We start from the raw sequence: 13,890 nt of genomic DNA, 5'->3' as shown, positions 1-13,890 counted from the left end.
TATTCAGAATGACAAGACAGGTGCTCAAAGTTAGCTTGGTTGATTAACAGAACCGAATGTCCATCATGATGTGTACTGTCTAACCCAGATTAGAGAGTTATAGAAGTAAGTTGAATTCAGTTAGAAAAGAAAGGAGGTGATGAGCTATCTCTTGTCTGCTTGTTGTGCCAGTCAAGGTAAGAACATTAACGAGAGGTACTTAACGGTTAGAAAAAAATAATTTTTCTTCTTTCACCTCCTATTGGTTGGTGCAACATGCTCACTCTATTGTTCTTACATGTCTAGCTTGGTATAGCTTTTTTTTTTTTAATTGAGGTATAATTGAGATAACATTATATTAGTTTCAGGTGTAATGTAATGATTCAATATTTGTAGATATTGCAAAATGATCACCACAATAAGTCCAGTTACTACCACGGCCATACATAGTTACAAATTATTTTCTTGGTATGAGAACTTTCAAGACTCACTCTCCCTGCTACTTTCAAATAGGCAGCACAGTATTAGTAACGACTGGCACCATGCTGCACATTACATCTGCATGACTTACTCATTTTATAACTGGAAATCTGTATCTTTTAACTCCTTTTACCCATTTCCCCCACCCCTAACCCCCACCTCAGGCAACCACCAATCTGTTCTCTATGTCTATGAGCTCAGGTTTGTTTTGTTTCGGATTTTGCTTGTTTGGGTTTTCTTAGGGTCCACATATAAACCATCATATGGTATTTGTCTTTTTCCCCCCGGCTTATTTCTCAAGTTCCATCCATGTTGTGCAAATGGCAAGATTTCATACTTTTGGGGTTTTTTTGTGTGGCTGTACTAAGTCTTTATGTATATAAACCTATTTAATCTTTATAACATCCTTATATGTTGGTACCGTCCTTGTCCATTTTATAGATGAAGAAACTGAGGCACAGAGATGCTAAATGAATTGCTCAGAGTGATGTGACTAGTAGCTGGTGAAGCTATAATCCGAACCTTAATGGTCTGCCTCCAGAACCCATAGCTATTAGTGCTATTTCTTCTATGTGTATATGAGCATTTAGAACCTACCCACATATTTAAGTAAGTTTAGTTACGTTAATGAAGATATCTTTCTTTTTCTTTTTTATAATAGAGAAAACTAGATTAGGCAAACATTCATAATAACTTCCCAGGATGATAATTTTTTCCTTTGAAAATAACAATAAAAGCATGACAAGTGGCATTTACATTTCATATGGGGTGTCCCCTGTCTTCCCTCTTTCCTTAGACCTCCCAGCAATAGGTAGCTTGCAGTGTTTGAATAGGTGAGTTGCCTACATTCAAAATGACATAGATAACTGGTACAATTAGTGAGAAAATTGAGAGGGTTTCCATTTTTCCAGAATTATTGCGGTAATTACTATAATTCTTCATTTCCTTTTGTCAGATGACCTGCCAGCCAAACACCCATTACCCTCCTTTCTCGTGTCTCACCTGCTTCAACATCACGGTCCAAGGCAATGCTATTTATTACGACAGCTGGTTTTACAACCACAGCACTGCTCATTATGAATGACCTGTGTGTACACTTTTGCATCTCCAGCAAAATGACAAAATAGAAGTACTGGCTCATTTCCCAGTGAGCTCTTGCACATTCCTTGCATGTTTCAGAGAATGCATCATGGTAGATAAACCTTTATCAACTTAACATTAAGGAAAGAAACATGATCGTGGTTTCATACGAGCCATTTTGGAGTGCATACGCAATGTGCTCCAAGCCTTCCTTCTCCTTTGCTTGCCCCTCTATGGGGCTTGACAAGTGGGTGGGGTGCACCTTCACTCTGGACTTGCTCTATGGGTGTTATCATTACTCCCTAGTATATAACTGTGCTGGCTCAAAACCAGGCTTGTTGGTGGAACTCCTGAAGACTATGGACTAGGACTCAAGACTTCATGGGGACTGGTTCTGTCCTAAAAGATATGAAGCTCGTCCTGGCCAGTTTGGCTCAGCGGCTATAGTATCTGCCCACAGACTGAAGAGTCATGGATTCGACTGCTGGCCAAGGGCATGTACACAGGATGCAGATTTGATCCTCAGCCCTGGTCGGGATAATTCAGGAGACAACCAATCGATGTGTCTCTCTCACATTGATGTTTCTCTCCCTCCCTCCCTTCCACTGTGTATAAAAAAAATCAGTGGAAAAATATCCTCAGGTGAGGATTAACCCCCCTCAAAAGATATGAAGCTTAACAATATTATCAAATAGATGAAGGTTTGCCTTTGACATCACTTGTCCACCATCTTGCTTCCCTTGTTCCTTCTCTCTCTGGGAACCTTTCCTGCTTGTCTCCCAGGAGCTCCGCATGGGAGTCTCTCTCAATGCACCACAAGCTCCTGCCCAGCAAGGGGCCCAAATCCACAATTTTATAACTTAATGTAAATAATTTACTTCTACATGGAGTATGAGCTTCTCTACCTAACTGTGGAATACAAGCCTTTGCTCTTACTAAGTTAATTCTGACTGTCTGGGAATAAATAGAAAAGGATTTTGAAAGATGCAATATTCCCAGAACCTCTGAAGTCATTCTACATAAGGGGTAACTTAAATGCTTGCAAATGCCAGTCCAGTAGTATAAATGAGTAGAGCAGGCTGGTGTAAGACGAGAGGGAGTGGACAGGCCTGTGGTCTGAGCTAGCCCAAGGGCGTGCAGTAGAACCATCTACCTTGGGTAAGCATCTCCTCTCTATCTGGTCCTTGGTCCAAGTCCTGCAACTCTTGCATATTTAGGTTGTGTATTTAGCCTGTGTATGAAGGACACAGCCTCAAATCTGATCTATTCCTAGAGCTGGTCATTAATATCTTTTATGAAGAGAATACTTTCTGGTTTCCAATGCACTGTTAACACACATGATCTTATTTGATTTGCACAATCATCAATCAGCATATGCTATTATTGACTATATACTACTACATTATCAACTTGAATATAGTTAAATAGATGTGTATATATATGTGTCTATATGATACCATATGATTATCTGCTATAAGGTGATATGATGTCAGCAAAGCTCTCTCCCTATTCATAAAGGAAAACTACACAATTTACATACAATGAATAAGACCAGATTATACAAAAGGGGACCTTGAAGATAAAATATTTCCTGGGTCAGAATTAAAAAGAGCAAAAAGTGGATAGTAATCGAATAGGATGAAGAACATAACACTCTAAGATTCTAGTCATTTGGTAGAGGGGTCCTTGGTGAATTGACATACATTTTGTTATCTCCCCCCGGGGGAGAGGACATTCTGTTTCAAACACACAAACTGGCTTGTCCTGCGCTGGAGGCATGTAAATAAACTATAAGCAGAAATGAACCTGCTGCTGTACTGGAGCCCAGAACCTCCTCTTGTTAGGACTCAGCACTCAGCAAGTAACCTTCTGCTCATAATTCGACATTTATTTAGATGTTTTTAAAGAGAGTGGATGTATTGGCTGAAATAAGTAGGTATCTAATCCCCTTGGCAGTCACAATTCTTGCTATAAATTTAAAAATTGGCAACCAGGCTTATAAATCAAAGTCCTGACAGCATGCTTAGAGTAGACCTCTGACAGGGGAGGGGGCGTCAGCTCCTAGAGTGCTGCCCAAGATCAAGGGTCAGAGCCTGATAATCCAACGACCAGACCCTCAGCTCTAATACACTCTTCAAAGTCAACATCACCTTCTGAAGGTTCCTGACAGCCAGCCAGGGAGCAGCCAGCCATTCCTGCCCTTGCCACTCCTTTATAACCCAAATCCCATTTGCTGGAAGAAAACCTGGGCCCAGGGGACGGGGATCTTTGCCCGGAGCCACACTCTCCTCAAGCCAGTTCTTTCCTGCAACAGCGGTGGACAGTTCCGGGCGGCCCAGAAACTGCTTGGCCAGTGCTGCGTTCCAGAAGGGTCGCCCGCGCCCCTGAGACACACTGGAACACAAGTCAAGCACCCAACAAGGTTCTCTTTCTGCTTCCCTGGATTGTGAAACTTGTGCTTACACATGTGAACCCAAGGCTGTGGAGATACTGTTACATAGTTTTATTGAAATATTGTAATAACTTTGTAGGGTGCCAGGTGGGTACTTGCATTATTGAGGAGATCACTTTGTCACCGATATAATTGTCTAACCACTATGCAGTACACCTGAAACTAATATAAAATAATATTAAATGTCAACTGCAATTGAAAAATAAAATTGAAAAAATAGCGTTATTGAGATATCATTCATATATCATAAAATTTACCCATTCTAAATGTACAGTTCATTTTAGAACATTTACAGAGCACAATCTAATCCAATCACTATAATCTCATTTTAGAGTTTTTTTCACCTCAAAAGAAAACTCATGCCTATTAGCAGTCATTCTTTGCCCCAACCCAGGGGTAGGCATCTGCTAGCCTATTTGCAGGTTTCTATTTTCTGTCGCATATTCTGGATGACTCAGAGAAATGAATCACACACTATGAGGTCCTTCGTGATGGACCTCTGCCGCCAAGCACCATGGTTTTGAGGTCCGTCTGTGGCGCATCACATATCAGTACTTCACGACGGAGCAACGGAGACCTGGAGAACAGCTGTTGTGGCCAAAACCCAACACCGCGCTGGTGATGTGCTTTTTGTTGTTAACATTCCTTTCTGTCATTCCAGTGACTTTTTAAAAAGGACACTCCAGTGTAATATTGTAGCCAAGAGAGCTTCTTCACTGCTCTTGTTATAATGTCAATGATACTATGACTTTAAAAAAATGCAATCTGTCTCTCTTTCTGTTTCTGAGTTCACTCTTTCACGTTCTTTCTCTACATGCACCCTCCCTCCCCACCAGTCCAGACAGGCTGCTCACTGTGCTGCAAAGCTTGCTCCTTCCTGGGCTTGGGCCTCCTCTGCCTCCAGGCTGAGATGAGCCCTTGTTTTCAACCCTTTCCTTCAAATCCGCAGCGGAATGGTCCTGTGCCTGCGCCCTCTCCAGCCCTCACCTCAGTGTGTTCCAGTGATCACTCCCAGTGAGGACAGGGACCAAACCTGAGCCATCTCATCCCAGCCACCCTCAGGGGCCACCCACCGCACTCAGTAGAATTGTTGTGAATAGAATCGAATCAAAGTGCAGAGACACTAATGTGACCTATTTGGGGATTTCGTACAGTAACGGGAAAATAACAGTGTTCTCCAAAGGCCTCAGGTGCAGTCTCTCTGGGGAATACTTTACTCGAAGAGAGGTTACGTAAAACTTGAATAAAACATTTTGAGATAAAATAGAGTTGTTAAAGCTCTACTGCATGCACAGAAACACACTCCCTCTTGCCTTCACTGAGCAAACAGTGTACAATGCCATCTGTCTCTTTAAATTGCCCTGACTTTGGAGTCCTGTTTCCCAAAATCCCCTCTGAAGTCAGCATTTCCAGTTCAGGATTCCCGGGACTGGAGGACGGTGTTGCCCACGCGGAAAGGCTTTGTTCCACATCCCATCACTGTGGGGTCCTCACAGGCACTCTGATTTTCGAAGGTGACCAAGGTCAAATCAGTCAGCATCTGTTCGTCAGTCTCCCATCTCCTACCTTGTGGTGCCATGTGCTTCTATTATGATTTTGGGGTGTGTGATTGGCGCAAAGCCAAGGCAGGGCATCGGAATCAAACCTTTCGTTACTGCCATTTGCTGGGCTTTACAGAGTCTGAAACACAGCGAGCCGAGGAAGGGAGCAGCCATGCCCCACCCCCTTTGCTATCTCGGCTCAGCACTTTGACTCACAATGTCTCCCACACTCTGAATTCCTCTGGCAAATGTGGCAGCACATGATTCTGCTTCCATTTTCGTTTTCATATTTCACTCTGGGAGCCTGATCCATGGCTAGACCTGACAAGAATAAATTTATAAGGATGCCAGCTACAGAGAGCCCTGAGTGTATTCCAGTTAAAGGTCTGTTGGGGCAACGAAGAAATCACCTTTAACTCATTTTTGAGCACTGCAACAAGGGCGTTTTCCAGGGGAGAAAAATCATGTTTTATTGTTGCATGTGCAATATTCACAGTTGTTAAGGACTTTGCTACCTATAATGACAATACATTACCAAGAACATTTCAGCATCTGTCAGCGAAGGTGAGGACAGCGCCGAGGGCTGGCCCCAGCTCCTCCTGGCAGCTGCATCGTTCACCAAACAAATCAAGTACTATGTATTTTGACACTGGACTCAGGCTATTATGGTTTGTATCCTTCACTTTGTTTATGTGGTGTATCATGTTTATTGATTTGCAGATATTGTATCAATCTTGCAACTCTGGAATAAATCCCACGCGATCATGGTATATGATCTCTTTATTGTATTGCTGGATCTTCTTTGCTAATATTTCATTGAGGATTTTAGCATCAATGTTCATCAGGGATACTGACCTATAATTTTCTTCCTTTGTAGTGTCTTTACCTGGTTTTGAAATTAGGATCATGCTGAACTCATCAAATGAGCTTAGGAGTCTTCCCTACTCTTGAATTTTTTTTGGAATAGTTTGAGAAGGATAAGTGTTAGTTTTCTTTGAATGTTTGGTAATATTCACCTGTGGAGCCCATCTAGTTCAGGAATTTTGTTTGTTGGGAATTTCTTATTACTGCTTCCATTTTATTAGTTGCAATTGGTTTATTCAGATTTTATGATTCTTCTTGATTCAATTTGGAAGATTGTATGTTTCTAGGAATTTATCCATTTCATACAGATTGTCCAATTTGTTGACATGTAGCTGTTCATAGTATTTTATTACAATCCTTTGTATTTCTGTGAAGTCAATTATTAATTCTCCTCTTTCGTTTCTGATTTTATTTATTTAGCACCTCTCTTCATTTCTTGATATGTCCGATTAAAGGTTTGTCAATCTTTTTTATCTTTTCAAAGAACCAGCTCTTGGTTTCATTGATATTTTGTATTGTTTTTTAGACACGATTTTGTGTATTTCTGCCGTGGTCTTTATTATTTACTTTCTTCTACTAACTTTGAGCTTTGTTTGTTGCCTTTTTCTAGTTCCTTTAAGTGCAAAGTTAGATTGCTTATTTGAGATTTTTCTTGTTTCTTGAGGTAGGCTTGTAATGAATGCTATGATATCTCTCAAGACTGCTTTTGCTGTGTTCCATAGATTTTGAGTTGTTGTGTTCTGATTTTCATTTGTTTCTAGGTATCTTTTGACTTTATGTGTTTCCTTCATCGTGTTAATCCATTCATTGTTTAGTAACATATCACTTAGCCTCCATTTCTTTGTGTGTTTATTTGTGTGTGAGTGTGTGTGTGTGTGTGTGTGTGAGAGAGAGAGAGAGAGAGAGAGAGAGAGATCTAGTTTCATACCATTATGGTCAGAGAAGATGCTTGATATGATTTCAATTTTCTTAAATTTATTGAGATTTGTTTTGTGTCCTAACATGTATGTGGTCTATCCTAGAAAATGTTCCATGTGCATTTGAAAAGAATCTTTATTTTGCTGCTTTGGTGTGAAATGTTCTGAAGATATCAATTAAATCCATCTGATCTAGTGTGTCAATTAAGGCTGCTGCTAACTTGTTGATTTTCTGTCTGGGAGATCTATCCATCAATGTCAATGGGGAGTTAAAATCCCTTACTATGAGCATATTACTGTTGATCTCTCTCTTTATATCCATCAAGATTTGCTTTATATATTTAGGTGCTCCTTTGTTTGGTGCATAAATGTTCACAAGGATTATATCCTCTTGTTAAATTGCTTCTTTTATCATTATGTAGTGTCCTTCTTTGCCTCTCTCTATCGCTTTCATTTTAAAGTTTATTTTTTTTAGATATAAGTACTGTTACCCCAGCTTTTTTTTTTTTTTTCATTTGCATGGAATATCTTTTTCCATCCCTACTTTTAGTTTGTGTGTATCTTTCATTCTGTGGTGGACCCTTGTAGACAGCATATGTATGGGTCTTGTTTTCTTATCCATTCAGCTATCCTGTCTTTTGGTTGGAGCATTTAAGCCATTTACATTTAAAGTGATTATTCATAGGTACATATTTATTGCCATTTTATTCTCTTAACTATGTTCCTCTGTTTTTGTTTTTGTTTTCTTTTTCTTCTTCTTAAAGAAGACCCATTAACATTTCTTGTAATACTGGTTTGGTGGTAATAAACTCCTGTAGCTTTTTCTTGTCTGGGAAGCTCTTTATTTCTCCTTCAATTTCAAATGATAGCCTTGCTGGGTAAAGTATCTTGGTTGTAGGCCCTTGCTTTTCATCACTTTGAATATTTCATGCCAATCCCTTCTTGTCTGAAATGTTTCTGGTGAGAAATCAGCTGAGGATCTTATGGAAGCACCCTTATAGGTAACTGTCTTTCTCTTGCTGCTTTTAGGATTCTCTCTTTGTCTTTAACCTTTGGCATTTTAATCATGATGAGTCCTAGTGAGGGCTTCTTTGGCTTCATATTGTTTGGAACTCGCTATGCTTCCTGGCTTGTGTGTCATTTTCCTTTACCAGGTTAGGAAAGTTTTCAGTCTTTATTTCTTCAAATAGTTTCTCAAGCCCTTCCTTGCTCTCTTCTTATTGTAGTGCCCCTGTGATTCGAATGTTGGTATGCTTCATGTTGTCCCAAAGGTCCCTTAAACTATCCTCATTTTAAAATTTTATTTCTTTTTGCTCATCTGATTGGGTGTGTTTTGCTACTTCATCTTCCAAATTGTTGATGTGATTCTCCATTTGATATAATCTACTGTTTATTCCTTCTAGTGTATTCTTCATTTCAGGTATTATACTCTTTATTTCTGATTGGTTCTTTTTTATAGTATCTATGTCTGTATTCATGCTACTGTAGTTCTCACTAAGTTCCTTGAACATCCTTATAACCATTTTTTTGAACTCTATATCTGGTAAATTGCTTGCCTCCTTTTCATTTACGTCTTTTTCTGGAGATGTCTCCTGTTCTTTCACTGGGGGCATGTTTCTTTGTCTCACCATTTAGGCTGCCTCTTTGTGTTGTTTCTATGTATTAGGTTAGATCTGCTATGACTCCCAGGCTTGGTAGGGTGGCCTTATGTAGTACGTGTCCTGTGAGATCCAGTGGCTCAGTCTCTTTGCTCACCTGTGCTGGTTGTTCCAGGAATGTCCCTTGTGTGGGTTATGTGGGTCCTCTTGTTGTAATTGAGTCTTAATTACTATTGACCCATTTGTGCTTGGAGTCAACTCTCAGGCCAGCTGACAGTGAGGGTCAACCCCAACCAGAATGTATAAACTGCTGTGCAGGTGCTGAATACACGAAGCAGAATCCCTCAGCAGGATCTGGCACCTGCTGAGATCTCCCATTGGACATGCTGCTTGTGATGATAATTGGATCTTGTTCTGATGTTTTCTTAAAAATTTTTTTTTCTTTTCCTTTATTAATTTTTTAGAGAGAGAAGAAGTGAGAGGGAGAGAGAGATAGAAACGTTGATGAGAGAGAACATCGATTGGCTGCCTCCTGCATGCCCCCAACTGGGGACTGGGCCCACAACCTGGGCATGTGTCCTGGCCGGGAATCGAACCGGTGACCTTTTGGTGCATGGGTTGATGCTCAATCACTGAGCCATACCAGCTGGACTGATGTTTTCTTTTTTTTTTTTATCCTCACCCGAGGATATTTTTCCATTTTTTGTACAGATAGAGTGGGAGGGAGAGAGAGGAAGGGAGAGAGAGAGAGAAACATCGACGTGAAGGGACACATCGAGTGGCTGCCACCCACACGATCAACCAGGGCCGGGGACAAACTGCAACCGAGGACTGATGTTTTCTTAAGCTGGCCACTAGATGTGTTTGTTCTGGGGCCTCTTGAGAGGGACTCTGGTACAGGCCAATGTCAGATTCAGTGCTGCCTGTGACTGGACCTGGGCAACTTGTTTAGAGCTACAAAGTGATCCACAGTTAGTGGCTGCCTCTGTGGGGTCTGGGTATACATGGGAATGATCAAAGTGTGTATGGAAGCTGGCTTCTACCAACACTGGGCCTAGGAGCAAGTCAGAAAAAGTCCCAAGGAACCCTGAAATCCACCTCCCCCTGCCTCCACCTGCCAGCTACCTGTTAGCTCAGCTACGGAAAAAACCTCTGGCAGTACTCAAATTGCATGAGGTATATTCTCAGTGAGTCAGCAAGTAAGGGCTAGTGGTGTTCACCAGATCTATACAGGTTCAAATTATCTGCCAATGCTTGGTGTGAGGAGACTTAGCAAATATTCTAGGGTATACCGTGTCTAGCTGCCACCTGCTGGGTGTTTGCACATCTTTGTGGTGGGATGGGGTCTCCGGGAGTCATCAGGTGAGGCCAGCAGTGTTGATCAGGCCCAAACAGACCAAGATTTGGCCTTGTGAAAGGAGGGCTCTGCACTGGTTGAGAATGTGAAGAAATAATTTCTCCTTCCCTAGAACCACACAAATTAGTGTGTCCCAGATTTTGCCAGGTGTGTCTCACCTCGGCAGGGCAGAGCCACAGGGAGTCTGCAGAGGAGGGGTGCAAATCAGGTTTGTGGGAAGGTTGGGGGAGTGGCCCCTGCCTCAGAGCCACACAACTCAGCCTGACTCAGATTCTCCCCGGACCTCTGCAGGGGAGGGTGGGGTTGCTGGGAGCCTGGAGAGTGGAGTTAGTGGATCTCCTGTGATGGGGAGGCATCAGTCAGGTTCACAGGAAAGTTGGGGCAAAAGGCCCCCACCACAAAGCCACACAACTCAGTAACTGACAGCTCCTGAGTCTGCTCAGACCTCTACATCCCAGTTCAGGCAGCTTATTCCTCACCAGCATTTAAGCTCTGCAGGGTGGGTGACAGGGAGTGCAGAGTGTGAGGCTATTGCATTACCCCAGGCTGATGCCCTAGGAAGCAGCATGCTTTACCCAGAAAAGATGGCATCTTTGGTGTGGGAAAGTGACTCAGCACAGATGTCTTAACATCTGTCCCCTCAGTTTTTACCCCAGAACCACAAACCCATTTTTTCCTCACAGTACTCTAGTCTGCTCTGTCCTCCCTCCGCCAGAGTCCAGGGTGAGTGGCTGCAAATAAAATTTTGTGTGTTGGCCCTTTAAGAGGGCACCTGTGCCTCAAGCAGACTCCCGTCTCGAGGATCCTCACTGATTTTCACAGCCAGATGTTATGTGGATGCTTCTTCCTGGTGCTCCGGCCTGAGGAGCCTGGTGTGGGGTTGAAACCCCATGCTCCTTTGCAGCCGAGATAGCTGTCCAAAATCTCAGCTGCCGCTCCTGGAAGTGGGGCAGTCCTTTTCGCATTTCTGCCCTTCCTACCATTCTTGCTGTGTCTTCTTCTGTAAATCCTTGCTTATAAAACTTAACTTCAGCTAGTCTTTAGTTGGTTATCAGGTTGATTGCTCTATATTTCAGTTGTAATTCTAGTTTGGTCCATGGAGGAGGCAAGTATAGCATCCATCTATTCTGGCCACCATCTGGGATAGCCTTGGCTATTGGTTTTTAACTAATCAAATTCTGCAGCAATTCCTTACTACAAAACAATGTTTATTAATGAGTGGTGAGATGAGAAAACTCCACTTTGCCTTGGGCAGCTTGCTGGTATGCTAATACCTCCCATTGCTGAAATGCTAATGAATCAAATGGTGATCCTCATCTAGACAGAAGAGAGCATAGAGTTTGAAATCATAATACTCAGCTGTGAGTCCCTTCTCTGCTACTTATTGGCCAGGTGTTTGGAAATGTGTCTCAGTTACCTCATTTGTAAAATGGGCTTCTCATGAGGATTATATGAGCTCATACATACAGTTTGAATATGGTAAAACACACTACAGATATTAATTATATGTAAATCTAAAACGATATGCAAAAACTCATGTGCATATTAATGTCCTCAGAGATACATGGGGTCTGTTTCTGCAGTGTTTAATATGGCACGTCCCAAGAACTGCATTAGGGGAAGCGAAAGGATTGCTTGGCAAAACATCTTCCCCCAATAGATCTTGTAGACATTCTGCTGCATCTTTGAACAACAGTCTGAAGACAAGATTGTATGATTAGAAACTGGGCAAATATTGACGTTATTTGTCTAGGGCACAGAAGGAGTCAGTATGTAAAGCAGGGTTTTAGAAACTTGAGGAAGGGTAAAAGTCCATCAGTCGATGATGGATTAAATAAAATACAGTTATGTAATAGAATACCATGCAGCTATTGAAAATGATGTTTTAAAAGTATCTTTCTTGACATGGAGAAATATTCATGATATATGCACTAGAAAAATGAAGTTATTAATCAAAAATGTATACATGCCTTTCTATATAAATGTGTATATGTAAATTTGTGTCTAGAGAAAAGACTAGAAAGTAGTTGTTATGGACTGAATGCTTGTGTCCCAACCAAAATTTGTATGTGAAGACCCTATGCCTCCCCCAATATGATGGTATTAGCAGGTGGGGCCTTTGGGAGGTAATTAGGACTAGATGAGCTCATGAAGGTAGTGCCCTCGTGAATGGGATCAGTACCTTATAAAAGTCACAAAAGAGCTTGCTTCCTCTCTCTGCCCTCTGCCGTGTAAGGATGCAAAGAGAAGTCAACAGTCTGTAATCCAGAAGTCACCAGAATCCAACCATCCTGACACCCTGATCTTAAAGTCCCATCCTCCCGAACTGTGAGCAAAAAACTCCTGTTGTCTGTGACCCACCCAGTCTGCAGTACTTTCTTACAGCAACCCCAACAAACCAGGACAGAAATGCACGAAAATTACCTCTCCACAAGCACAAAAATGGGAATGACCTGCTTAAGAATAGTTCATTTTCTAAAAATCAATTTTACAGGACTGTAAATTTAATATGAACAGCAGTTTAACATGCATGTAAAGAAAATTAGTACACTCATAATTTGCTGAACAGAAATATAAGTACAGAACAGATCAAGCAATAGTATTAATATAATCCGGGCTGCTTGGAACTTAGCCTGTAGAAGCTATCACATTTAAGAGGGAGATGATAAAAATAGAGCTTATTTGGAAATCACAGATCAACAGCCGAAGTCCTACTAAGTGTGTCATACCTAGCATGTCATTCATCCTTATGACAGTCTTGTGGCTCCATCCTGTGTTTCATGTTGATTTTTGTATCAGTTTAAGCAGTAATAACTGAGAAGCAGCTCAGTGCAGTGGTTAAGGGCATGAGTTCTAGAGTCAGATTCTGGCTTCAAATTCTGGATCCGTAATTTGCTAACTAAATGACTTTGGATATGTAAGAAAGATCTCTTATCCTTTGAGACGACATGGAGGGACCTGGAGAGTATGATGCTAAGCGAAATAAGCCAGTCAGAGAAAGACAAGTACCACATGATCTCACTTATTTATGGAATATAATGAACAAAAAAAGCTGATGAACAAAGTAGACCCAGAGACATAGAAAGGAGTACGGTTCAGACTGACAGACCTCAGGGGAGGGGGGGGTGTGTGTGATATAAACCAAAGAACTTATATGCGTGTATGTGTAACCAGTGGACACAGACAACAATGCTGGGGACAGGGCAGAGGTGGGGGGCTGGGAGGAGGGTGTCTGGGGGGAAAGAGGAGAAACATCTCTAACAAAAATTAATTAATTAATTATAAAAACTAAAATAGCAATTAATCAGTATTGAAGATGTGGCTGAGGACGGGGCACCGAGGACTAGATCTTAACTTCTCATAGGGTTCAAGAAAAGATATTTTTTAGCAAAGTAAAGAGTATATAGGCTCTGAGTAGGCTATTAAATTTTAGCATGCTATCAACGGAATAAAATTTTAAAATGTCTATATCCATTTGAATATAAAAGAACATACTTGCAAACTCTAAAAGGCTAAAATAAATAATACTTTTGCTTACATACAACAATAAATAAAATAAAATACATGACTTTGGATAAGTGATTTAACTTCTCTAAGTCGCAGTTTCCTCCTACGTAGAATG

Source organism: Molossus molossus, unplaced genomic scaffold (genome assembly GCF_014108415.1).
Source record: "Molossus molossus isolate mMolMol1 unplaced genomic scaffold, mMolMol1.p scaffold_m16_p_8, whole genome shotgun sequence".
NCBI lineage: Eukaryota > Metazoa > Chordata > Mammalia > Chiroptera > Molossidae > Molossus > Molossus molossus.
The sequence above is the reverse complement of the archived record's forward strand: the minus strand, read 5'-3'. Positions refer to the sequence as shown.